The sequence below is a fragment of the Canis aureus genome, chromosome 5, assembly GCF_053574225.1.
Source record: "Canis aureus isolate CA01 chromosome 5, VMU_Caureus_v.1.0, whole genome shotgun sequence".
Lineage (NCBI taxonomy): Eukaryota > Metazoa > Chordata > Mammalia > Carnivora > Canidae > Canis > Canis aureus.
The window spans coordinates 5,379,175-5,404,227 of NC_135615.1; the positions used below are offsets into that span (position 1 = coordinate 5,379,175).

General features: G+C 44.3%; 1 long non-coding RNA gene across 5 annotated transcripts in view; it reads right to left on the reverse strand.

Annotated features, from left to right (window-relative positions):
- LOC144313636 (uncharacterized) overlaps positions 1 to 24,430 on the reverse strand; it is a 47,993-nt gene extending 23,563 nt beyond the window's left edge. The window contains exons 1-5 of one of the 5 annotated variants that reach the window (XR_013379262.1): positions 24,328 to 24,430; positions 17,849 to 17,966; positions 17,718 to 17,748; positions 17,102 to 17,161; positions 12,843 to 12,970 (exon numbers count right to left, since the gene is read on the reverse strand). This is a non-coding gene — a long non-coding RNA (uncharacterized LOC144313636). Of the gene's footprint in view, positions 1 to 12,842; positions 12,971 to 17,101; positions 17,162 to 17,717; positions 17,749 to 17,848; positions 17,967 to 21,453; positions 21,566 to 23,279; positions 23,439 to 24,327 lie in introns of those variants that run through there. The other 4 variants (XR_013379263.1, XR_013379261.1, XR_013379266.1 and 1 more) reach the window with 4 other exon arrangements.
- Positions 24,431 to 25,053: the final 623 nt, after the last annotated feature.

Sequence of the window (25,053 nt, forward strand, 5' to 3'; positions counted from 1 at the left end):
CTTCTCCCTCTGCCTGTGTCTCTGTCTCTCTGTGTCTCTCTCATGAATGAATAAATAAAATATTTTTAAAAAATTAACAGTAGCCAGGATAGTGGCCCAATAATCCCAAGATTATTATAAGAGATAGGAAAGCTTATTTCTATCAACAAGCAAACTGATTTAAGCAACATTTGCAAATACAAGCCAGCCTGCATTGTAGAGCACGCGTGGCAGTCTTGGAACTCAAGACTGAAACATAAATCACCGTTGTAATTAGGGGCGCCTGGGTGGCTCAGCTGGTGCAGTGTCTGCCTTCTGCTCAGGTCACGATTTCAGGGTCCAGAGATGGAGCCCCAGTGCGGGCTCCCTGCTCAGCGAGGACCCTGCTTCTCCCTCTGCCCCTTACTCAGCTCATGCTCATGTGCACACGTTTGCTCCCTTCTCTCTCTCTCCCTCTCTCTCTCCCTCTCTCTCCCTCTCTCTCTCTCTCTCAAATAAATAAAATCTGTAAGAAAAAATTATTGGTGTAGTTAAATGCACACTTTTCTGGGAAGAGGTACTAACACCAGGGGATTAGACTATAAATTAGGGGTACAGTAAATGGTTTTAACCATCACTATCAATTATAACTGACAACCCAACTGCTACACCAAAGTAGATAATGTAGTAAATTTCATGACACTCATTTACTTTGGAAAATTTTCGAACTGTGGTTAAACAGTGGTGCAACCCCACAATATTTCTGTGCCTTCTCCTCTTCCAGGCACCTGGGAAGAGAACGGCACTTCCCCACCTCCTTGAAGTAAGTTTGGGTCTTATGACTTGCCCTGACCCATAAAAAGAAAGCATCAGGTTTGTCCCTCCCGGGAAGACGCGTTTAAGAGAATCTTACATCTCTTTCCCAAGCTGTCCAATGTTCAAGGGAATGGCACCTCCACCAGCACAATCCTGACAGAGAGGACATGGAGCTGAGCACCCCACCAGTGTGCAATGGACAGAGAGCATGAGCCAGAAATGAACATTTATTCTTGGAATTGTTTGCTGCCAAAGCACAACCTAACCCATCCTGACATACCAGCCATTTGCAAAAATCAATGGTATACTTTGTAAATAATAGGAATCATTTAGTCTAAGTATTTATATTACTATTTACTAGGTACTAATTAATATTGTGTGGTTCAACCCAGTAGTGCCTAAAAATAGAGTCCACTAAAAACATCTGCAATGAATCTGGGTATTTATAAACATGATTTCATGTGTTTATTCACTTGACAACACAGAAATCTGCAAATCGTCTAGTTTTGTCAGTTTCTCAGGTCCTAATACATGGCTATAAAAAATACAAGCTTTCTAAAATTCAGTTCTTGTTTGTTAAATATTATTTATAATATCAAAGTTAATTGTTATTTTCTAACTAGAGACAGCACTAAAGAGGTAAACTAAATGTCACACACAGTGATTGTTAATGCATATTTATATACATGTTTTTTTAAAGCTATCACACATAGTGATGAAAGAAAACATGCAATTCAAAAGCACTGGCCATGGATAATATAAACAACTTTCTACTAAGTTAGGTTTTCATCCATGGTGGTCTATCTTTACACGCTTAAAGGAAATTCTCACTTTCTGGCATATGAGGGGATGTTCATAACATACTCATCAACGACAATGGTTTCCAAAGGTGAAAATAAAAGGGAGTAAGTCCCTTAAAGAACCTATTCTTATACAGAAAATAGTGAATACTGTATTAACTAAAAGGGAATCTGTTCTCAGACTTGGAGTCTATTATAACCCAAGGGTACCTTTAACAGTATTTCATTGCCATATATCTTTTAAAGCTAGCTTCTCCAACTATGTCAATACTTCAACGTCATTAATATTAGTTCCTGGAATCTACTGACCACACTTTGTCAATCTGTAATTTGCATATCACCACTCTGAAATGGATTATTTTCATTTCCAGAGTGAAACAAATGAATGGAAAGGGGAAAAAGTTACCATTTCCAAAGTTTCCTGTGAAGATGGAACAAAAATTAAGTTGCCAAGACAAGTACCATGCCAGTCATTGTTCAAAACCATGGGAAACGTTTACATAAGAGTGTTTCGCAGAATTCTGCAAAGGCTCTGAGTGGATTCACAGACACGCTGTCTTATACTCACACACTCTGGAAAGATACAACGTGATAGAGAGAAAACTTACTTTATGGTTAATTTAGGTGAAGAAATTTTAGGATTAGAAGAATGTGACTGAGAATGAAACTAGACCACTCTCTTGCACCATACACAAAGATAAACTCAAAATGGATGAAAGATCTAAATGTGAGACAAGATTCCATCAAAATCCTAGAGAAGAACACAGGCAACACTCTTTTTGAACTTGGCCACGTAACTTCTTGCAAGATACATCCACGAAGGCAAGAGAAACAAAAGCAAAAATGAACTATTGGGACTTCATCAAGATAAGAAGCTTTTGCACAGCAAAGGATACAGTCGACAAAACTAAAAGACAACCTACAGAATGGGAGAAGATATTTGCAAATGACATATCAGATAAAGGGCTAGTTTCCAAGATCTATAAAGAACTTATTAAACTCAACATCAAAGAAACAAACAATCCAATCATGAAATGGGCAAAAGACATGAACAGAAATTTTACAGAGGAAGACCTAGACATGGCCAACATGCACATGAGAAAATGCTCTGCATCACTTGCCATCAGGGAAATACGAATCAAAACCACAATGAGATACCACCTGACACCAGTGAGAATGGGGAACATTAACAAGATAGGAAACAACAAATGTTGGAGAGGATGTGGAGAAAGGGGAACCCTCTTACACTGTTGGTGGGAATGTGAACTGGTGCAGCCACTCTGGAAAACAGTGTGGAGGTTCCTCAAAGAGTTAAAAATAGACCTGCCCTACGACCCAGCAATTGCACTGCTGGGGATTTACCCCAAAGATACAGATGCAATGAAACGCCGGGACACCTGCACCCCGATGTTTCTAGCAGCAATGTCCACAATAGCCAAACTGTGGAAGGAGCCTCGGTGTCCATTGACAGATGAATGGATAAAGAAGATGTGGTTTATGTATACAATGGACTATTACTCAGCCATTAGAAATGACCAATACCCACCATTTGCTTCGATGTGGATGGAACTGGAGGGTATTATGCTGAGTGAAATAAGTCAATTGGAGAAGGACAAACATTATATGGTCTCATTCATTTGGGGAATATAAAAAATAGTGAAAGGGAATAAAGGGGAAAGGAGAAAAAAATAAGTGGGAAATATCAGAAAGGGAGACAGACCATGAGAGACTCCTAACTCTGGGAAACGAACTAGGGGTGGTGGAAGGGGAGGTGGGGGGTGGTGGGGGTGACTGGGTGACGGGCACTGAGGGGGGCACTTGATGGGATGAGCACTGGGTGTTATTCTATATGTTGGCAAATTGAACACCAATAAAAAATAAATTTATTAAAAAAAAAGAATGTGACTGAAAAGTCTGAAACACAAAAACAAACAAAAAACCGCCAAGGTGTGCAGGGACAGAAAAGAGGAGATACCATATGGAAGCCAGGAAAAAAAAAAAAAAAAGGAAGCCAAGAGTCAGTCACTCCCTATTCACACATTCTTGGGAGAAGACAGGCCCACACACAAGAAAGGACAAAGACACACTCTGTGCACATGGATGCCACTCAAAATTAGAGAAAATTAGAAAAATTAGAGGCCTGCTCACACAGGCCTTTCCCCAAATGGCATCTTAGTGGGGTCCCCTGGTCTCCCTTCCTAAAATCTCCACACAGCCCCTCAGCCACTTGAGGTTTCTTGGTGCTTATCACAACCTGTGATGGATACTTCATTTGTCTTGTCTATGGTTCAGTCTTTCCTAGTCAAATACCAGCCACAAGGGGGCAAAGACATTTATCTATGTCACTCACTGCTGAATTCCAACTGTCTTAGCACAGGGCTTGCCACAGTAGGTGGCTCCGTAAATATTCGCTGAATGAAGAATGAATGTGTGAACACTGGAATCTCTACCAATTTTAGCTATAATAATATCGCAGCATTGCTTATCACCATTGTGTTTGGAAAATTTCTACTATACAACTATAATTATCTCAAGTCATATATTCAATTAACTAAGATAGGTAAAAGACTTCAAATTAGTTCATAAAAGCCTAGTCATTGAATATAGCAATACAGAGGTGTCTGGGTGGCTGACTTGATTAAGCATCCAACTCTTGATCTTGGCTCAGGTCATGGTCTTTGGGTCATGAGATTGAGCCCCATGTTGGGCTCTGGACTCAGTGTGGAATCTGCTTGAGATTCTCTCTCCTCCTTCTACCCCTCTCCTCTCTCTCTCTCTCTCTAACAAATGTTGGGAAAATAAAGAAAATACTAATATAAACATAGAGGTTCCTATCTTCTGAATATTTAGGATCTAATTCCCAAACAATCCAAGGTTACAGGAATATAGACATTATGATATTCACCAATAAACTGACAATGTTCATACCAGCCCTCATTTAAACATTTCTTCCCACCTAATACATGCCCTCTATGCTGTCATTGGTTTTTACCTTGGATGCCATTAACATGACTGCAAAAATACAGGACTTCACAGGGCTGATGAAAATGATGACGAAGTGATGCTGGTGGTAAACAAGCCTCTGAAAGAGGTCTGCTAGTCAGCAACTGAGAAAAACGTAACATATCTGACAAAACTCCCCACTTTGAAAGGGAACAATCTGAATACCGAACTTTAAAAATGAACAAAAACCAAATACTACTGGAGAAACTAAAGTCTTCAAATATTTTTGTTAAACTGCCCTTTTAACTGGAAAAGTCAAAGTGCTATTATAAAATGTTGGCAGCAATATTATGCCAACAAAGGAAAATTCAGCAGGATACAATGCATCCATGCTAAGAATTAGCAGTTACAACTGTAACCTACAATATTCTTAATTACATTTCAAATGTGGTCACATTTTATATTTCCTGTTCCTACATAAAGTTCTGTTCACTTCCCCCACCATTTTCTTGCTCTTTTCGTACCTGTTTAATGCAGATTAATTGTAACTGGCCTTTTCCTACTATGTATTATTACTAGATAAATGGACCACAGAATAACAACATCAACAGAGAAAGCTAACAGGGTTCTGACCTTCACTGAGAGTGAATCTAGCTATGCCAGAAGTGGAACTGAAAATGCATTTATTTCACAAAAACAACCAAAAAAAAAATAATAAGCCACCCAAACAGTGTCAGAATACAAAGTACAATAATAAGAATTAGGTTTTCTTTATCCTGAGAGCTAATTTCCCCCACCTCCAGGGCTTTGTCATTTAAGAAATTCTGTTATACAGTGTCATGAAGCCACCAAATTTCTCCAATAATTTTTAAATTAAGGACATCGACCTTTTGCCAATAAACTGTTTCCAGAGAAAGCACAAACTAACGCTTTCTAGGATAAAAACTGATAGCCACTAAAAATAGAGATGAAAACAAAATAGACTATACAGGACAACTGGATTCCTACATGCACAAGAATGTAGATTCTTAGATCCCTATCTCACACCATACACAAAAAAATAGCTCAAATTTTAAATCAAGGGGTAAATCCTCATAACCTTGGGTTTGCAAAGAGATTCTTAGATATGCTACCAAGAGCATAAGCAGCACAAGATAAAATGGACACTGATCTTTATAGAAATTAGAACTTTTGTACAAAGGATACTATCAGACAAGTGAAATGATAGCCTACACAAGGGGAAAAAATATTTACAAGGCGAAAATATGATAAGGGTTTAATATCTAAAATATATAAAAAATGCCAAACTCAACAACAAAAAGGCAATCAGATCGCCAAAGACTACCTGAAAACATGCTCAACATCATTAGTCATTAGGGAAATGCAAATCAAAACCACAATGAACTACCACTTCATGCCCACGAGAATGGCTATAATCAAAAATTACTCAGTGTAACAGGTAGTGATGAGGATATGGAGAAATTGGAACCCTCATATAATGCTGGTAGGAATGTAAAATGGTGCAGACTCCACGGAAAACACTTTGATGGTTCCTTCTCACAAGCCTAAACAGAACTACTATATAAGCAGGCATTTCAGCTGCTAAGTGTCTACCCAAAAGAACCGCAATCGGGACTCAAAACAGATAGTTGTACAGCAATGTCCATTGCAGCACCATTCACAATAGCCAAAAGGTGGACACATGCAAGTGTCCATCAACAGACAAATGGACAAACAACATGCAGTGTATACACATAGTGCAATGTTATTCAACCGAGAAAGAGAAGGAGATTCTGATACATGCTACAACATGGACAAACCTTGAAAGCATTGCATGGAGTGGTATAGTTACAAAAGGGCAAGTACTGTATAGTTCCACTTATGTGAACTATGTAAAACAGTTAAAATATAGAGACAAAGCGTAGAATGGTGGTTGCCGGGAGCTGGGGGTGGGCAACAAGGGAAGGTAGCGCTTAACAGCCACAGAGTTTCTGTGTAGAGTGATGAGAAGGTTTTGGAAATAGAGAGTGGTGATGTTTGCACGACATTCTGAATATACCTAATGGCATTACATTGTACGTTAACATGGTAAAAATGGCAAACTTTATACATGTATCTTACCTTAAAGAAAAACTGAAAAATAAAAGCCAACTACATGTACATTATGAAACATTGTACTCCTTACAGCTAAAAGAGAAATCACACCACTGCCATTAAGATTATACAATGAGTCTCAAAATGAAAGACAAAAACTACATAATGAATGAAAATTATTGGCAGAATTGAGAGGACTGTATGAGAGGACTGTTGCACATACAAAGTTCTGTACAATGCCATGAGACACAACATATTCAGCAACTTGTTTACATGGCATTTCTGTAAAGACTAAGATAATAATCTTAGTATGAGAGGACTGTTGCACATACAAAGTTCTGTACAATGCCATGAGACACAACATATTCAGCAACTTGTTTACATGGCATTTCTGTAAAGACTAAGATAATAATCACAATAAGATGATATATTAAACCTTTTTAAATGAAGTTTATTTTTATCTATTTTTAATTCTTTTTCCCTTATTTTTTGTATATTTGTTATTGGGGTTCGATTGGCCAACATATACTACAACACCCGATGCTCATCCCGTCAAGTGCCCCCCTCAGTGCCAGTCACCCTGTCACCCCAACCCCGGCCGACCTCCCCTTCCACCACCCCTTGTTCGTTTCCCAGAGTTAGGTGTCTCTTATGTGCTGTCACCCTCACTGATATTTCCCACTCATTTTCTTTCCTGTCCCCTTGAATCCCTTTCACTAGTTTTTATATTCCCCGAATGAATGAGACCATATGATGTTTGTCCCTCTCCGACTGACTTACTTCACTCAGAATAATATATTAAATCTAACAGACGACAGGGTAACAAATAGAGAATTTGCTTCTGTATCTCCCTCTAGATCTGGTCTAGTCTGATTCACCTGCTTCTTTTGTGTATAAATTTCTGTCACCAATTAACAGTATTTATTGAATACATACAGTACAGTACAGTCACTGCAGCAAAGTCTACTGCTATTACCCACTGTAATAAATAAAGCCATTCATTTGAAAAACTCAACAAAAGGAGAAATGACGGTTGGGCTTTTTGTAATAGCAAGAGCACGCAATGTAGCAGAGTCATTGGCTAACATGTAGTAAGTATGCTAGCAGATATTTACCTTACAAGAAAACTATTAATAGAACAGAAGTGAAAGCCCACCTCTAAGAGCTACTGTGAGAAATGCCACTAAGTGATTTTCCTGTTTAAAAATGAAAAATCCAGGGCAGCCCGGGTGGCTCTGCAGTTTAGCGCCAGCTTCGGTCCAGGGCCTGATCCTGGGGACCGGGGATCGAGTCCGACATCTGGCTCCCTGCTTGGAGTCTGCTTCACCCTCTGCCTGTGTCTCTGCCTCTCTCTCGCTCTGTGTGTCTCTCATGAATAAATAAAATCTTAAAAGTTAAATAAAAATTAAATAAAAATGAAAACCCATTATTACATGAAGACGACTTTTTTTTTTTTTTTAATTTTTATTTATTTATGATAGTCACAGAGAGAGAGAGAGAGAGGCAGAGACACAGGCAGAGGGAGAAGCAGGCTCCATGCACCGGGAGCCCGACGTGGGATTCGATCCCGGGTCTCCAGGATCGCGCCCTGGGCCAAAGGCAGGCGCTAAACCACTGCGCCACCCAGGGATCCCTGAAGACGACTTTTTGCTTCATTCATAAATACTTGAGGAGCAGTAACAAGGACAAGAACAAGTGTCCTGGTTTAATTTAAGAATGAAGCTCTATGTACTGATCTCCCCCCAACAAAAGTTGTATCCAAATGCCAAATCACACGCTGCTTTCTGTTCACACAGAACAGCTTGCGGTCAGCCACATACCTAATGAGCTTGATTTGCTATGGAAGAGAACTGTAAAAATAAAAACATGATCCATTCAAAACTCCAGAGTATACCTCATTTTGGAAGCCATTTGAAGAAAAAAGAGCAAGTTGAAGATGCTGATTTTCCATGATGAAATACAGTCAACATCAAAAGGGAAAAATAATTCATGTTTTAAATGAAATATGAAAACAAAACATTTGTAGGACATTGGCAAGGCCAATAAAGTCCATTCTAGTTACTTCAAAGGGCTTCTGCAAGTGGCAATATTGCAGTGATATAGTCAAAACCTTTCTTCTTTCGAATCTACTGCTTTAAGAATGGAACTTCATGCTTTTGATGTTGGAAATAAAGGTTAACCAGGTTTCTTAAGATGAGCCTATGGTATAAACAATTTGAATGTTGGCCAAACATTTTTTTCTTTTTTTTTAATAAATTTATTTTTTATTGGTGCTCAATTTGCCACCATACAGAATAACACTCAGTGCTCATCCCATCAAGTAAGTGCCCCCCTCAGTGCCCGCCACCCAGTTACCCCCACCTGCCACCCACCTCCCCTTCAACTACCCCTAGTTCGTTTCCCAGAGTTAGGAGTCTCTCATGGTCTGTCTCCCTTTCTGATATTTCCCACTCATTTTTTCTTTCCCCTTTAATCCCTTTCATTATTTTTTATATTCCCCAAATGAATGAGACCATAAAATGTCCTTCTCCGATGGACTTATTTCACGCAGCATAATACCCTCCAGGTCCATCCACGTCAAAACAAATGATGGGTATTGGTCATTTCTAATGGCTGAGTAATATTCCATTGTATACATAAACCACATCTTCTTTACCCATTCATCTTTCGATGGACATCGAGGCTCCTTCCACAGTTTAGCTATTGTGGACACCGCTGCTAGAAACATCGAGGTGCAAGTGTCCTGGCGTTTCACTGCATTTGTATCTTTGGGATAAATCCCTAGCAGTGCAATTGCTGGGTCCTAGGGCAGGTCTATTTTTAACTCTTTGAGGAACCTCCACACAGTTTTCCAGGGTGGCTGCACCATTGCACATTCCTACCAACAGTGCAAGAGGGTTCCCTTTCCTCCGCATCCTCTCCAACTTTTGTGGTTTCCTGCCTTGTTAATCTTCCCCATTCTCACTGGTGTGAGGTGGTATCTCATTGTGGTTTTGATTTGTATTTCTCTGATGGCCAGTGATGCGGAGCATTTTCTCATGTGCTTCTTGGCCATGTCTGTGTCTTCCTCTGTGAGATTTCCGTTCATGTCTTTTGCCCGTATCTTGATTGGATTGTTTGTTTCTTTGCTGTTGAGTTTAAGAAGTTCTTTACAGATCTTGGATACTAGGCCTTTAACTGAGATGTCATTTGCCAATATCTTCTCCCATTCTGTAGTTGTCTTTTAGTTTTGTTGACTGTATCTTTTGCTGTGCAAAAGCTTCTTACCTTGATGAAGTCCCCATAGTTCATTTTTGCTTTTGTTTCTCTTGCCTTCATGGATGTATCTTGCAAGAAGTTACTGTGGCCAAGTTCGAAAAGGGAGTTGCCTATGTTTTCCTCTAGGATTTTGATGGATTCTTGTTTCACATTTAGATCTTTCATCATTTTATCTTTGTATATGGTGCAAGAGAGTGGTCTAGTTTCATTCTTCTGCATGTGGATGTCCAATTTTCCAGCACCATTTACTGAAGAGACTGTCTTTTTTCCAGTGGATAGTCTTTCCTCCTTTGTCAAATATTAGTTGACCATAAAGTTGAGGGTCCACTTCTGGATTCTCATTTCTGTTCCATTGATCTATGTGTCTGTTTTTGTGCCAGTACCACACTGTCTTGATGACCACGGCTTTGTAGTACAACCTGAAATCTGGCATTCTGATGCCCATGGCTATGGTTTTCTTTTTTTTTTTTTTTTTTAATTTTCATTTTATTTATGGGAGAGAGAGAGAGAGGCAGAGAAGAGGGAGAAGCAGGTTTCATGCACCGGGATGCCCGATGTGGGATTCGATCCCAGGTCTCCAGGATCACGCCCTGGGCCAAAGGCAGGCGCCAAACCGCTGCGCCACCCAGGGATCCCGGTTTTCTTTTTTAATATTCCCCTGGCTATTCGGGGTTTTTTCAGATTCCACACAAATCTTATAATAATTTGTTCCAACTCTCTGAAGAAGTCCATGGCATTTTGATAGGGATTGTATTAAACGTGTGAATTGGGATCCCTGGGTGGCGCAGCAGTTTAGCACCTGCCTTTGGCCCAGGGCATGATCCTGGAGACCCGGGATCGGGCTCCCGGTGCATGGAGCCTGCTTCTCCCTCTGCCTGTGTCTTTGCCTCTCTCTCTCTCTGTGTGTGACTATCATAAGTAAATAAAAATTAAAAAATAAATAAAAATAAATAAAAATAAATGTGTAAATTGCCTTGGGTGATCACTGACATTTTCACAATATTAATTCTTCCAATCCTTGAGCATGGAGTATTTTTCCATCACTTTGTGTCTTCCTCACTTTCTTTCAGAAGTGTTCTGTAGTTTTTAGGGTATACATCCTTTACCTATTTGGTTAGGTTTATTCCTAGGCATCTTATGCTTTTGGGTGCAATTGTAAAAGGGATTGACTCCGTAATTTCTCTTTCTTCAGTCTCATTGTTAGTGTACAGAAATGCCACTGAATTCTGGGCATTGATTTTGTATCCTGCCACACTTGGGCCGAACATTTTTAAAAGAATTAAACAGAACTTATTTAAAAGAAAAAAAGTTATGTATGTATTGAAGTCTTTAAAAGAGCCAGAGGAAAAAAACATGCTTTGAAAGATTACTTCAAAACAGAGATCCTGACAGCTGACCTCTAACTAGAAATTTTAGGAATAATCATTTCATCATCTTTCACTATACTGAAATATAAATAGATAGATGATAGATAGATAGATAGATAGATACACAGATAGATAACAAGAGCCTACCTAGCATTCTTTGCTTACTAAAAATGCCATTCAAGGGGGATCCCTGGGTGGCGCAGCGGTTTGGCGCCTACCTTTGGCCCAGGGCGCAATCCTGGAGACCCGGGATCGAGTCCCACGTCGGGCTCCCGGTGCATGGAGCCTGCTTCTCCCTCTGCCTGTGTCTCTGCCTCTCTCTCTCTCTCTCTGTGACTATCATAAATAAATAAAATTAAGACAAAAAAAAAAAGATTTAAAAATGCCATTCAAGAAGACGCAGGTGGCCTGGGTCGAGGTCCTGGGATCAAGTCCCTTGTTGGGCTCCCTGCTTGGAGCCTGCTTCTCCCTCTGCCTGTGTGTCTGCCTCTCTCACGACTAAATAAATAAAATCTAAAAAAAAAAAAAAATAACAGAGGCAAACAGGGAGATCATTCAAGATAGTCACATAAAAACTTCTGAAATCCTTTCCCTCAACAGACACAATATATCTACAGCTACATATAAAACAATTATCTCTGAGCAGGACAGCTACTCCACAACGAAGAATTAAACAGACAGGGAGGAGAGACAGATGCAGTTGTATTTTTGCCGAAAACCTCACCTCCCCCCATGCAACGACCTATGGAGGAGGGGTTGCACAAATACAGAACCCCTCCCTGAGGGAGGGAATCTGTACTACACATCAGGCACCATGACCCATGGGAGATGCACCAGACAGACAGCCCCCAAAGCACCTGGCTTTGGAAACCAGTGGAGCTTCCGTCCAGGAGACTCCTAGGGCTGTACTGAGTGCAGGCTCTGCTTTTACAGGGCTCACAATCAGACTCATTTGCCTCAGGACCCAGTACAAAAGCACCAGTTTGAAAGGAGCCTAGACCAGATGTGAAGGGGTTCCATTTGCTAATCTTAAAGCATCTACCAGAAGGGCAAAAGCCCACTCAGATTCCCTCCAAAGACAAAAGATACCGGAGAGTGCCATATTTACGCTTTCTCTACCTTGCTACTGCCAATGCTGGCAGGAGCTATTTTTGCATTCCCATAACCTTCTAGTACCTCCTTCCCCCTCCATACTGCTGCCACGGCCCTGCCAGAAGCAGGAGGCCAGTGCCCTGACCTCTAGTTACACTCCCACTGCCAGAGGCCTCCAAGCCAGCAGGTACATGCAACCCACACAGGGGGTGCCTACTGAATATGAGACTCTGGGGCCAGGGTGGATTGTGTTTGTGAGCCCCACAGGTCTAGAATAATTGGGGAAACAGTATGAGAGACAACCAAACACTGAAGCAAGGCTACTATAAACAAAAATGTTCACCCACACACAGCCACACCTTCAGGACTAGAAGAGATAGCTGTTTCACCTAACACAAAGACATACATACATACAAAGTCAGGCAACATGAGGAAACAGGTAAACATGTTCCCAATGAAAGACCAGGATTAAACCCCAGAAAAACTCAACAAAGTGGGTATAGACCAAATGTACCTCAAAATGTAAGGCCACGTATGACCAGTGCACAGCTAGCATCATGCTCAACAGGGAAAAGCTTCCTGCTTAACATCAGGTACAAGGCGAGGATGCTAACACAGTATTGGAAGTCTTGGCCACAGCAGCTAGGAAGGAAAAAGAAAGAAATTGGAACCAAATTGTAAAGGAAGAAGTAAAACCATCACTATTTGTAGATGATACAATTTTATACACAGAAAACCCTAACGACTCTGTGGAAAAAAAAGACTGTTAGAACATTAGTTCTAACCTTATTTCTAAATAAATTCAGTAAAGTTGCAGGTACAAAACTGATATACACAATTCTGTCACACTTGTGTACACCAACAACAAACTATCAGGAAGAGAGACTAAGAAAACAAATCCCATTTAAAATTGCATGAAAAAATACCCAAGAATAAATTTAACCAAGGAGGTGAATGATCTATACTCTGAAAACTATAGGACACTGAGGAGAGACAATGACACTAATAAGTGGAAAGATATTCCATGCTCATGAAGAATATTGCAAAAATGTCCATACTGACCAGAGCAATCTACAGAGTCAAGGCAATCTCTATTGAAATTCTAGTGGCATTTTTCACAGAAATACAACAATCGTAAGATTTGTATAGAACCACAAAAGATCCCAAGCAGCCAAAGCAAATCTTGAGAAAGGACAAGTCTGAGACATTACACTCCTTGAATTCAAGCTGTAGTATCTAACAACTAAAGTAATCAAAATGTATGGTATTGGCATAAAAACACACACACAGATTCGTGGGACAGAAAAGAGAGCCCCGAAATAAACCCAGGCATATAAGGCCAATTACTTTACAAGAAAAGAGGCAAGAATATACAATGGAGAAAGACAATCTCTTCAATAAATGGTGCTGGGAAACCTAGACACCTACATATAAAAGACTGAAACTGGGCCATCATCTCACACCATACAAAGAAATTAACTCAAAATGGATTAAAGACTGGAATGAAAATCCTGAAATCATTAAACTCCTAGAAGAAAACATGGGTCGTAAGCTCTCTGACATCACTCTTGGAGATTTTTTTTTTCCTTTTTGGATCTTATGATTCCAAAGGCAGTGGCATCAAAAAACAAAAATAAATTAATGAGATAACATAAAACTAAAAAGCTTCTGCACAGCAAAGGAAATCATCAACAACAAAAAAGGCAATCTACCGAATAGAAGGAAGAAGAACTGCCAATTCTATCCAATAAGGGGTTAACAGCCAAAATATATACAGAAATTCATATAGCTCAATATCAACAAGAAACAAACAATTCAATATTAAAAAACGGACAGAGGATCTGAATAGACGTTTTCCCAAAGACGACATACAGATCACCAACAGGCACACGGGAAGATGCTCAACATCACAAATCATCAGAGTAATGCAAATCAAAATCACAGTGAGATATCGCTTCACACCTCTGAGAAAGGCCAATATCAGAAAGACAAGAAAAAATAAGTACTGATGAGGCTGTGGGCAAAGGGGGACCCTAGTGCACCGTTGGTGAGGTTGTAAATTGGTGCGGCCACCACAGAAAATAATCTGGAGAACAGTCAAAAACTTAAAAATACAACTCCCACATGATCCTGCAATTCCACTTTTGGGTATTTATCTGAAGATTCAAAAGGATACATGTACCTCTATGTTCACTGCAGCATTATTTACAATAGCCAAGATATGGAAATAACCAAAGTGTCCTTCCTTTGAGGGATGAATGGGAAAAGATTTACACACACACACACACACACACACACGAATACTATTCAGCAAAAAAAAAAAAAAAAAAAAGGAATACTATTCAGCCATAAAATAAATTAGCCATTTGCAACTGGCATGAATCTGAAGGGTATTATGCTAAGTGAAAAAAGTCAGAAAGAGAAAGACAGATATGGTATGATTTAACTTATACCTGAAACTAAACAACAAATAAAGTCAGAAATACAGAGAATACATGGGTGGTTGCCAAAAGGGAAGGGGGTGAGGCTGTGTGGGTAAAAACGGATAAAGGGGATCAAGAGTCCCATCATCCTCTTACAAAATGAATTTACGCACAGCATGGTGACTATAGTCAATAATAACATATTGCAAATTTGAAAGTTGTTTTCAGAAAATACGTCTGAAAAGTTCTTAGCACAAGAAAACAAATGGCGTGACTGTGCATGCAGAGAGATGTTAACTAGACTTACTATGGTGTTCATTGTGCAAGATATACAAATGCCAAATTTTATGTTGCACGCCTGAAACTAGTGTGTCATATATCGATTATAATTTAATAAAACGAAAAAAAAATGGAAGGAAATAAAAACATGTACTGATTCACTGAAAGACATAGTTTGATAGCCACAAACCCTCAATACAGGAGATTCTAGAGCTTTTTTACATTAAACAGGTGAAAAATCAGCCTGGATGACAAGGCTGAGCTGTAGATTGGGACTAGAACGAACAAAATGGTGGTTATACTAAATGAATAATGACGTTGATGTAAAGCAAAATAAGGATGTCTACAAGGTTGTGAGGGGTTTTTGTTTTTCTGTTTGTTTTCTAGAGAGAATTAAAATACAGGACACAATAGCACTGAAGTTGGCAGGAAAGTATATGGGGCAAAAGTGCGCTAAGATTTCTGGATCTTTTCCAGATGACAATAGACAGATTAAGATAGGATTTTATAATAAAGGATTCATGTCATAATTTCTAAGGTAGCCACTCAAATAACAGAAAGAGAATGTATTAACTTCTCAACTGTATGCAGGGAAAACCCTAACCAATCCAAAAGAAACAAAGAAAAATCAGGACAAGAAAACACAAAATACGTCAGATTTTAAATTATAAAGATCATACGTCATAATGAACTGTAGTGAAGATATTCTAGCTGAAAGTAAAGACTTCTGACTTGTTACCTCAGAAAGCTCCAACTGTAATTCACAAAAGCTGTAATAAAGCAGGAATATGGAAGAGTTGACAATAAAAGGATAGGAAAAGATATCCTGCAAATGGCAACAAAAATGTATCTACTTTAAAATAAACTCTATTAAAAAGTATAAAGTGTAGTAATTCACCAGCAAAATAACAAATTTATATTTAATAACAAATTTAAATATATACAACAAAAAATGAACAGAGGGAGCCTGGGTGGCTCAGTCGGTTAAGCACCTGCCTTCAACTCCCGTCAAGATTCCAGGGTCCTGGAATCAAGGCCCACATCAGGGTCCTTGCTCCAGGGGGGAGCCTGCTTCTCCCTCTCTCTCTCTCTGCCTGTCACTCCTCCTGCTTCTTCAGTGTCCGATAAATAAATTAAATTTAAAAAAAAACACACAAAAAACTGAACAGAACTGCAAGAAGAAAACCATGGTCATAATGGGAAACTTTTTTACCATACTTCTCTTGGTAACAGAGAATAAACGAACAAAAATCAGTGAAAACACAGAATATTTGAATAGGTTTACAAACTTGATCTACAGACACATACAGAAAACTATACTTAATGACTGCAGAATATACCTTCTTTTTAGACACAGACAGGATACATTACAGATATTGAATATGTAGCTGGCCATAAAGTGTAAACACATTTCAAAGGACTGAAATAATGCAAATTAGGTTTTCTGACCTCAAAGCAATTAAGGTAGAAATCAGGAACAAGATAAATTAAAAAAATCCTTATTTGTAAATTCAAGAAAAGTCTAAGTAAGCAACTACAAAATGATTCTAAGTTAAGAAAACCAGTACCTTGGGAGAAATGGCCTTAAATGCTAACGTTAGGAAAAGAAGAAGGTTGAAAATTTATGAACAAACGTTCATAACTAGAAAAAGAATTTTTTTAAAAAAGTCAATGAAATAAAAACTAATATACAATGAGGAAAATTAATAAGGCCAAAGGTTTATATCTAAAAAGACTAATGCCAAAACTCTGGCAATATTGAGGAAAGAGAAGAAAGGGCAGTAAGTACCAATATCAGGACCAAGAAGAAAAACAATTAGCATAGAAAGTGCACATGTGAAATATTATAAGCAACCTTTTCAGAAATTTGACAATGTAGTTGAAATGGACCAAATCTTAGAAAAATATGAATCATTAAAACTAATCAAGAAGAAATAGAAAGCCTAAACGTTCTTGTCATCTTTAAAATAGTTACCAATATCCTTATAAAAAAGAAAACATCCAGGCCCAAGGAACCCAACAAGTCAGTTCTGCTAAAGGACAAACGAACTTCAGTCTTTCATAAACTTACCCACAGAAGAGTAGAGACTTCCACCTCACAACATAAGGCTACCCAGGATATTGTGAAGATCTGATGAGAGAGATAAGAAAGCAAAATTATGGGCTGAAGTCTCATAAAAGGAGACATTAAAGTTCTAAATAAACTAGGAGTCAACTAACTCCAGCAGATTATATGTAAAGGAGAACAAATCATGAACAAATTAGGTTATCTCAAATAATAGTCCAATGATAGCCAGTTGAACAGTCAAAAATCAGTAAAAAAAAAAAAAATGTCAAAAACCAATGAACTTTCCTATGTTGAGACTGACAGGAAACAAATCATATGATCATTACAATAAATAAATAAAAAGCACTTGACAAAGTCCAATGGCTAGTCATTTAAAAAGTCATTTTACAAAGAATAAACGGAAACTTCTTAAATTGAGTAAACGGCAAATATGAAAAAAAATAATCTAGAGCAAATATGACAAAGAAGAAATGTTGAGAGAATTTCTTTTGAGATCCAGATTCACACATAATAAACAAAAATCTAGAGTAGCGAAATCAAAGTGAAAATGAAAAAGGGAATAGCTTTTTGGTCACACATTAAGGAAATGTTTCATGAATACAATTCAGAAATCACTAACCTAAAGGAAAATGGTGCTCGACGAGTAACTTCTGCATAGAGAGTAGGGGAGGACAGAACAAAGCATGAGATGACAAAATATTTTTCCATATGTTTTCCCACCAAGAGAATCTGACATCAGCATGGTTTTACCTTTACCGGTGAATGCAGGCTTTTCTCACCAAACATATCCCAGAGGAAGGTCAGGTCTTCCTGGCTGTCCACACGTGGCCCCAGCCGGCCTGCACAACAGCCAACAGCTCATACAGACCTAGAAAGTGAAAATAAAACACAAAGCGTAACCATAGAGTGATCTCATTAATTTCACTTAAGGTGTGTGTGAAGGATGGCTGGAACATGTCGTTTTTACTGGATCAGTAATCTGGGCCATCAAGCAGAATGCTTCTCCGCGGAAGCCAAGGAACCTTTTTGATTTTTAAAGCCCAAATATGTAGCATCAACAGGCTAGCCTAACCTTTCCTTTGTCAACATTCTCCAGGCATCCAAGCGGACACAACCCGAGGCAGAAAACGTGTACAAGCTATCAGAGGAAGAAGAAAACTAAATCGTCACTACATTTGCCTCAGTGTTAGCCAAAGATCAAAAGGAGTCATGAATAGGAAAAACTCCTTAGAAGAGCAGAAAATTGATAGAGTGGCCCATTAAAAAGGTTTTGTGGTTTCCAAAGAGTTCCTAATGATATATAGCTTCAAAACCATTTGCGTTATCTACATCCAAATTCAAGTTCCAAAAAGCTAAGGCCTATTAAGCCATACGTGGTGTTGCTTTCTTGTAGCTGCTCATTTTTCAAAAAGCAACAACCACAAGCTACACAGAACTGAGTTTACCTTTAACTCCAATCTGGGCGTATGCCGTACCCTCTGAAAGAGTTAAGGAAAAGGATGCAGGTTCCTCGGGGCCCTCCTCACTAGAAGCTTCCTGGGGCTAGACAGTAGCACCCTGTTCCACCAGTAGCCTGTTGCAGAAACCCTCCCACCTCCTTTGGGGCCCATCAGACTCCTGTCCAAGAACTGTTACGACAGTGCCTGCCCGGGGCCTCTTCAGGGAGGTGACCTAGAAGAAGTCAGTATCAACTCTCAGCACACGTTTCACTTTCCAGTGGGATTATACGAGGTAAAAAGGAGAAACTTCCTTTTATTTCTGTCTGCTGTCTACAAGAGCACCGAAACCTCCTGGGATCTACGACACAGGAGCGTGCTGTTATTCCTGCTCTGAAGTGCTGCTGTTCATCACAGGGACAGCTTTACAAGATATGTAACTAGCAAAGAATCATAAATTATGGCCTGCTGATTAGTCTATCTATTATCTTCCTAAAGTATTATCATATTCTGATAATCAGTGATCATTCACCAAATGTATTCGCTTTGCCTTGGAAAGCTGGATCTGTAACATGAGACGTTAAACTCAAACATTCCTGGGACTGCATGTGGCCAAAAAGATCTATTCTACTTTAGGGGGAAGAAAATGTCTCCCTATTACATTCTTAAGTATTCTTGATGATTTACACTTATTCCCTTAAAAACCTGGCATCATGCCTAAGCTAGCTCTTATTTATGATTTCATAAAACTATTTGTAAGGTGTCCCAACATAATTCGATGTATAATAATGCAGGTCTTACTTTACACGTACACAGATACACACAACTTTAAAAACATGACAATTGCCAAGATCAGCGATTAAGGTCAGAGGTTCAAATTGAAAATTAGGTAAAAAGGAGGTAGAATTTCGCTATTTTATTATTGATTTAGGAGCAACAAAAGGAATTCCTTGTTCCTTGGAAATATGGTTAGTTTAATTAATAACACTAGTTCAACTATAACATAATTTATGAGGTATAGTTCTGGGGGGGGGGCGATAACTGAGGTAATGTATTAGAACAGCCCCGGCATATGGTAAATAGTCTATTTCATATGTAACTTAGTGAGCTTCAGCTATTGTTGTTATTCCTGTTATTCATCAGGACTATTATTTTTTTTAGGATTAATTTATTTTACAGAGAGGCAGGGGACAGGGGCAGAGGGAGACAGAATCTTAAGCAGACTCCACGCTCAGCATGGAGCTTGACACGAAGCTCCAAATCATGACCCTGATCATGGCTGGAGCTGAGACCAAAAGTCAGACACAAAACCCACTGCACCACCCAGGAGTGTCCATCACTACTGCTATTGAAAAATCAAAACTCTGAGTCAAACAGACCTAGATTCAAACCAGGTCTATACTTCATTTACCCCCCATAACTTACCTCAGCCTTCTTTCCATCATATGTTCAAAAGAAACGGAATCTACACCTATAGTAAACTGGACAGGAAAAAATATACATACGTATGCAGATACACAAGTGTGTGCATATAACACAGGTAAAATCTGAAAAAGCCTAAGGGACTGCATCAGTGACGATGTACCCACGTGGTTACCATAACTATGCGAGATGTCACCACTGGAGGAAGCAGGGTCAAGGGTACACGGGATCTGTATTATGTCTTCCAACACATGAATCCACAGTTATCTCAAAGTACAGTTAAAGCAAGAGGAGAAGTGGTGGTTAACATTGTTATAAGAATGCAAGGGAACAAGGCACGTAGTCCTGTGGTTGGCACAAAAGAGGCATTTGATGAATTTTTAAAAGATTTTATTTATTCATGAGACGGACAGAGAGAGAGAGAGAGAGAGAGGCAGAGACATAGGCAGAAAGAGAAGCAGGCTCCATGCAGGCAGCCCAAAGTGGGACTCGATCCCGGGACTCCAGGATCACACCCTGGGCTGAAGGCTGACGCTTCAGCACTGAGCCACCCAGGCGTCCCTGATAAAAACATTTTAAAAATTGGGCAGCCCGGGTGGCTCAGCAGTTTAGCACTGCCTTTGGGCCAGGGCTTGATGGACTCCCTGCATGGAGCCTGCTTCTCCCTCTGCCTGTGTCTCTAACTCTCTCTCTCTGTCTCTGTGTGGCTCTCTTAGGAATGAATAAAATCTTACAAAAAAAAGAGTTTTAAAGAATAATAAAGTGATTTCTTAAGACTTCCTCAAGTGGCAACTGCCCCTTACTAGAATTCTGTCTATACCTTTACTCCACTTCAAAAAGTTTGGATCTCGAATGAACCACCAAGAGGAGCAGAGGAATAAGCGTCCGCATAAAACACATAAAGTGAAAGATCCCTATGATTTCTAATCTTTGGATGAAACCTGAAAGGCGTCTGGGGGAGTAACCAAATAGCAAATCACTTTGAGATTGATGACATATGCCTTATTATCTAAGTTAAAATAGGAAACACAGGGACATCTGGGTGATTAAGAAGCTGAGTGTCTAACTTTGGCTCAGGGCTGATTCTGGCCCAGGACCCAGCCCCACATTGGGCTTCCTATGGGGAGCCTGCTTCTCCCTCTGCCTGTGTCTCTGCCTCTCTCTGTCTCTCTCACAAATCAATAAGTAAAACCTTTTACAAATAAAACAGAAACCACATCTAAAAAATCAACTTCTGAAGATAATCGATTTCTTTTTAATTATACGGCCCCGATATTTAAACTATGGCTTTTCAAAACCATCAACAAGGAAACAATTTTAAAAAGCAACAGATAAGTACTAGGAGATCATGAAAACCAGCCCATCGCACCCTGCGCCGCACCCACGCCCCGGCAGCGCGTGGTCCGGGAGGCCCCGCCAGCGAGACAGCCAGCCCGGGCGAGGGAGGAGGGCGCCGCGTGCAGCCCGCGCCCCGCCCGCGGCCCCGGCGGCTCGCACCTTCCTCAGCGCCGACATCCTCGAGCGCTCTGAGTTCAGCAGGCGAAGGGCGACATGCTTTGTGGCCAGTCCGTCCATCCGCACCGCCAGCCGACAATCCGCGGGGCCGCCGCCGCCGCCACCGCCACGCGTCCCACCGCGCTCCAGCCTGGCACACGCTCGGAGCCCCCCGCCGGCGCCTGCGCACTGGGCGCCCCGGAGGCCTGGCGCGCTGGGGGCCAGCCGGCGCGCGGAGGCACCTGGGAAGGGCCAGGCAAGCGCGGGGAGCCCAGGCAAGCGCCGCGCCTCCGCCACACCGCAGACGGCGGGCAGTCCCCGCCCCGAATGCCACCTGGGGCGCGTGCTGCTCGCTGGCCGCAACAAGGTCCCAGCGCCGCTGAGCAGCCGGTGCCAGGGCGAAGCGAAGGTAGCGCGCGTCCCCCCACGGGCGGTGCCCCGCATCCGGAGGACGGACCGGACACTAGCTGCCTCGGGCGGCGTGGCCGGAGGCTCTCGAGCTGTCCAGGGACCGTCTGTCCGCCGCTGGCGCTGCCCTAAACACGAGCCGCTTCCGCCTGGGCCCCTGGGCCCTCGCCGCTGCCCCGCGGGAGCCGGACGCCGCCCCCTCCTCAGGCCCCGCAGCTCCTCCAGCCCGCCCGTCTGCCCGGAACAGTCCGCGCCGCACCCACGCCGCGGGAGTGCAGGGTCCGGGAAGCACCGCCGGCGAGGCACCAGACCGCCGCGCGCAGCCCACGACCGATCACCCCTGCAGCTCGGGGTCCCTGCCCGCGCCCCGCCCGCGGCCCGCACCTTCCTCAGCGCAGACATCCTCGGGTGCTCGGAGTTCAGCAGGCGCAGGGCGACAGGGCACACGGCCCGTCCATCCGCAGGGCTGGCCGTCAGTCCGGGGGACCGCGCTCGAGCGCAGTGCACGCTGGGAGCCCCCCGCCGGCGCCTGCGCACTGGTCTACCGGGAGGCCCCGCACGCTGGGGGCCGGCCTGAGTGCGGAGGCACCTGGGGAGGGGGCCACACCCGCACCGGGAAGCCCAGGCAGCACCGCGCCCTGCCGTCCGGGGGTCCTTCCGCCCCACCGCTCCCCCGCCGCCGCCGCCGCCGCCACGCGCCCCACCGCGCTCCAGCCCGGCACACGCTCGGAGCCCGCCGCCGGCGCCTGCGCACTGGGCGCCCAGGAGGCCTGGCGCGCTGGGGGCCGGCCGGCGCGCGGAGGAACCTGGGGAAGGGCCAGGCAAGCGCGGGGAGCCCAGGCAGCGCCAAGCATGGCGTCCGGGGATCCTTCCGCCCCACCGCTCCCCCGCCCCTGCCGGCGCGCAGGCCCCGCCCCGGATGCCACCTGTGGCGCGGGTCCCCTGGCGCTGGAGGCGGCGGTAGCCTGCAGCAAGTGCAGCTCGCCCGCAGCCCCACGGTCCCAGCGCGCCTGCGCGGCCGGTGCCAGGGCGACACGAAGGTAGCGCGCGTCCCCCCAGGGGCGGTGCCCCGCATCCGGAGGACAGACCCGGCACTTGCTGCCTCGGGCGACGTGGACGGAGGCTCTCGAGCTGTCCAGGGACCGTCTGTCCGCCGCTCGCGCTGCCCTAAACACGAGCCGCTTCCGCCTGGGCCCCTGGGCCCTCGCCGCTGCCCCGCGGGAGCCGGACGCCGCCCCCTCCTCAGGCCCCGCAGCTCCTCCAGCCCGCCCGTCTCCGGCACAGCCCGCGCGGCACCCACGTCCCGGGAGTGCAGGGTCCGGGAAGCACCGCCGGCGAGGCACCAGGCCGCGGCGCGCAGCCCACGACCGGTCACTCCTGCAGCTCGGGGTCCCTGCCTGCGCCCCGCCCGCGGCCCGTACCTTCCTCAGCGCAGACATCCTCGGGCGCTCGGAGTTCAGCAGGCGCAGGGCGACAGGGCACACGGCCCGTCCATCCGCAGGGCTGGCCGTCAGTCCGGGGGACCGCGCTCGAGCGCAGTGCACGCTGGGAGCCCCCCGCCGGCGCCTGCGCACTGGTCGACCGGGAGGCCCCGCACGCTGGGGGCCGGCCTGAGTGCGGAGGCACCTGGGGAGGGGCCACACCCGCACCGGGGAGCCCAGGCAGCACCGCGCCCTGCCGTCCGGGGGTCCTTCCGCCCCACTGCTCCCCCGCCGCCGCCGCCGCCGCCGCCGCCGCCACGCGCCCCACCGCGCTCCAGCCCGGCACACGCTCGGAGCCCGCCGCCGGCGCCTGCGCACTGGGCGCCCCGGAGGCCTGGCGCGCTGGGGGCCGGCCGGCGCGCGGAGGCACCTGGGGAAGGGCCAGGCAAGCGCGGGGAGCCCAGGCTGCGCCGCGCCCTGTCGTCCGGGGGTCCTTCCGCCCCACCGCTCCCCCGCCCCTGCCGGCGCGCAGGCCCCGCCCCGGATGCCACCTGTGGCGCGGGTCCCCTGGCGCTGGAGGCAGCGGTAGCCTGCAGCACGTGCAGCTCGCCCGCAGCCCCACGGTCCCAGCGCCGCCTGCGCGGCCGGTGCCAGGGCGACACGAAGGTAGCGCGCGTCCCCCCACGGGCGGTGCCCCGCATCCGGAGGACAGACCCGGCACTTGCTGCCTCGGGCGACGTGGACGGAGGCTCTCGAGCTGTCCAGGGACCGTCTGTCCGCCGCTCGCGCTGCCCTAAACACGAGCCGCTTCCGCCTGGGCCCCTGGGCCCTCGCCGCTGCCGCGCGGGAGCCGGAGGCCGCCCCCTCCTCAGGCACCGCAGCTCCTGCAACCCGCCCGTCTGCCCGGAACAGTCCGCGCCGCACCCACGCCCCGGGAGTGCAGGGTCCGGGAAGCACCGCCGGCGAGGCACCCAGGCGCCGCGAGGGACGAGGCCGCCGCGCAGCCCGCGACCGGTCGCCCCGGCAGCTCGGCCCCCGCGGCTCGCACCTTCCTCAGCGCTGACATCCTCGGGCGCTCGCGGTTCAGCAGGCGCAGGGCGACATGCTTTGTGGCCCGTCTGTCCGCAGGGTCGGCTGGCCGTCAGTCCGGGGACCGCGCTCGAGCCCAGTGCACGCTGGGAGCCCCTCGCTGGCGCCTGCGCACTGGGGCCTCACGGGGTAAACAACCCCCACTGAGCCCTGCACCAGGCAGGGGGTTGAGCAGCTCCCCCAAGTGCTAACAACTGAAAATCAGCACGATAGACCCTCCCCCAGAAGACCAGCGAGAAGGACAGGGGAAAAACAAGTTATTGACCAAGCAGCACTGGAAAGTTCCAGGGTAAGACAAGGGACTTGCAGGATACAGAATCAGACGATATTCCCCCTTGTTTTGTTGTTGTTGTTGTTGTTATTTTTTATTTCTGTTTGCTTCCCCCACCCCTTTTTTCCTTTCTTTTTTTTCTTTTTCTTCTCTTTTTCTTCCTTTTTTCTTCCTTTTTTCTTTCTTCTTTTTTCTTTTCTTTCCGTCTTTCTCTCCTCTCTTTTTCTCCTTTTCCCAATACAACATGTTTTTGGGCACTCTGCACTGAGCAAAATGACTAGAAGGAAAACCTCACCTCAAAAGAACGAATCAGAAACATCCTCTCTCCCATAGAGTTACAAAATCTGGATTACAATTCAATGTCAGAAAGCCAATTCAGAAGCATTATTATAAAGCTACTGGTGGCTCTAGAAA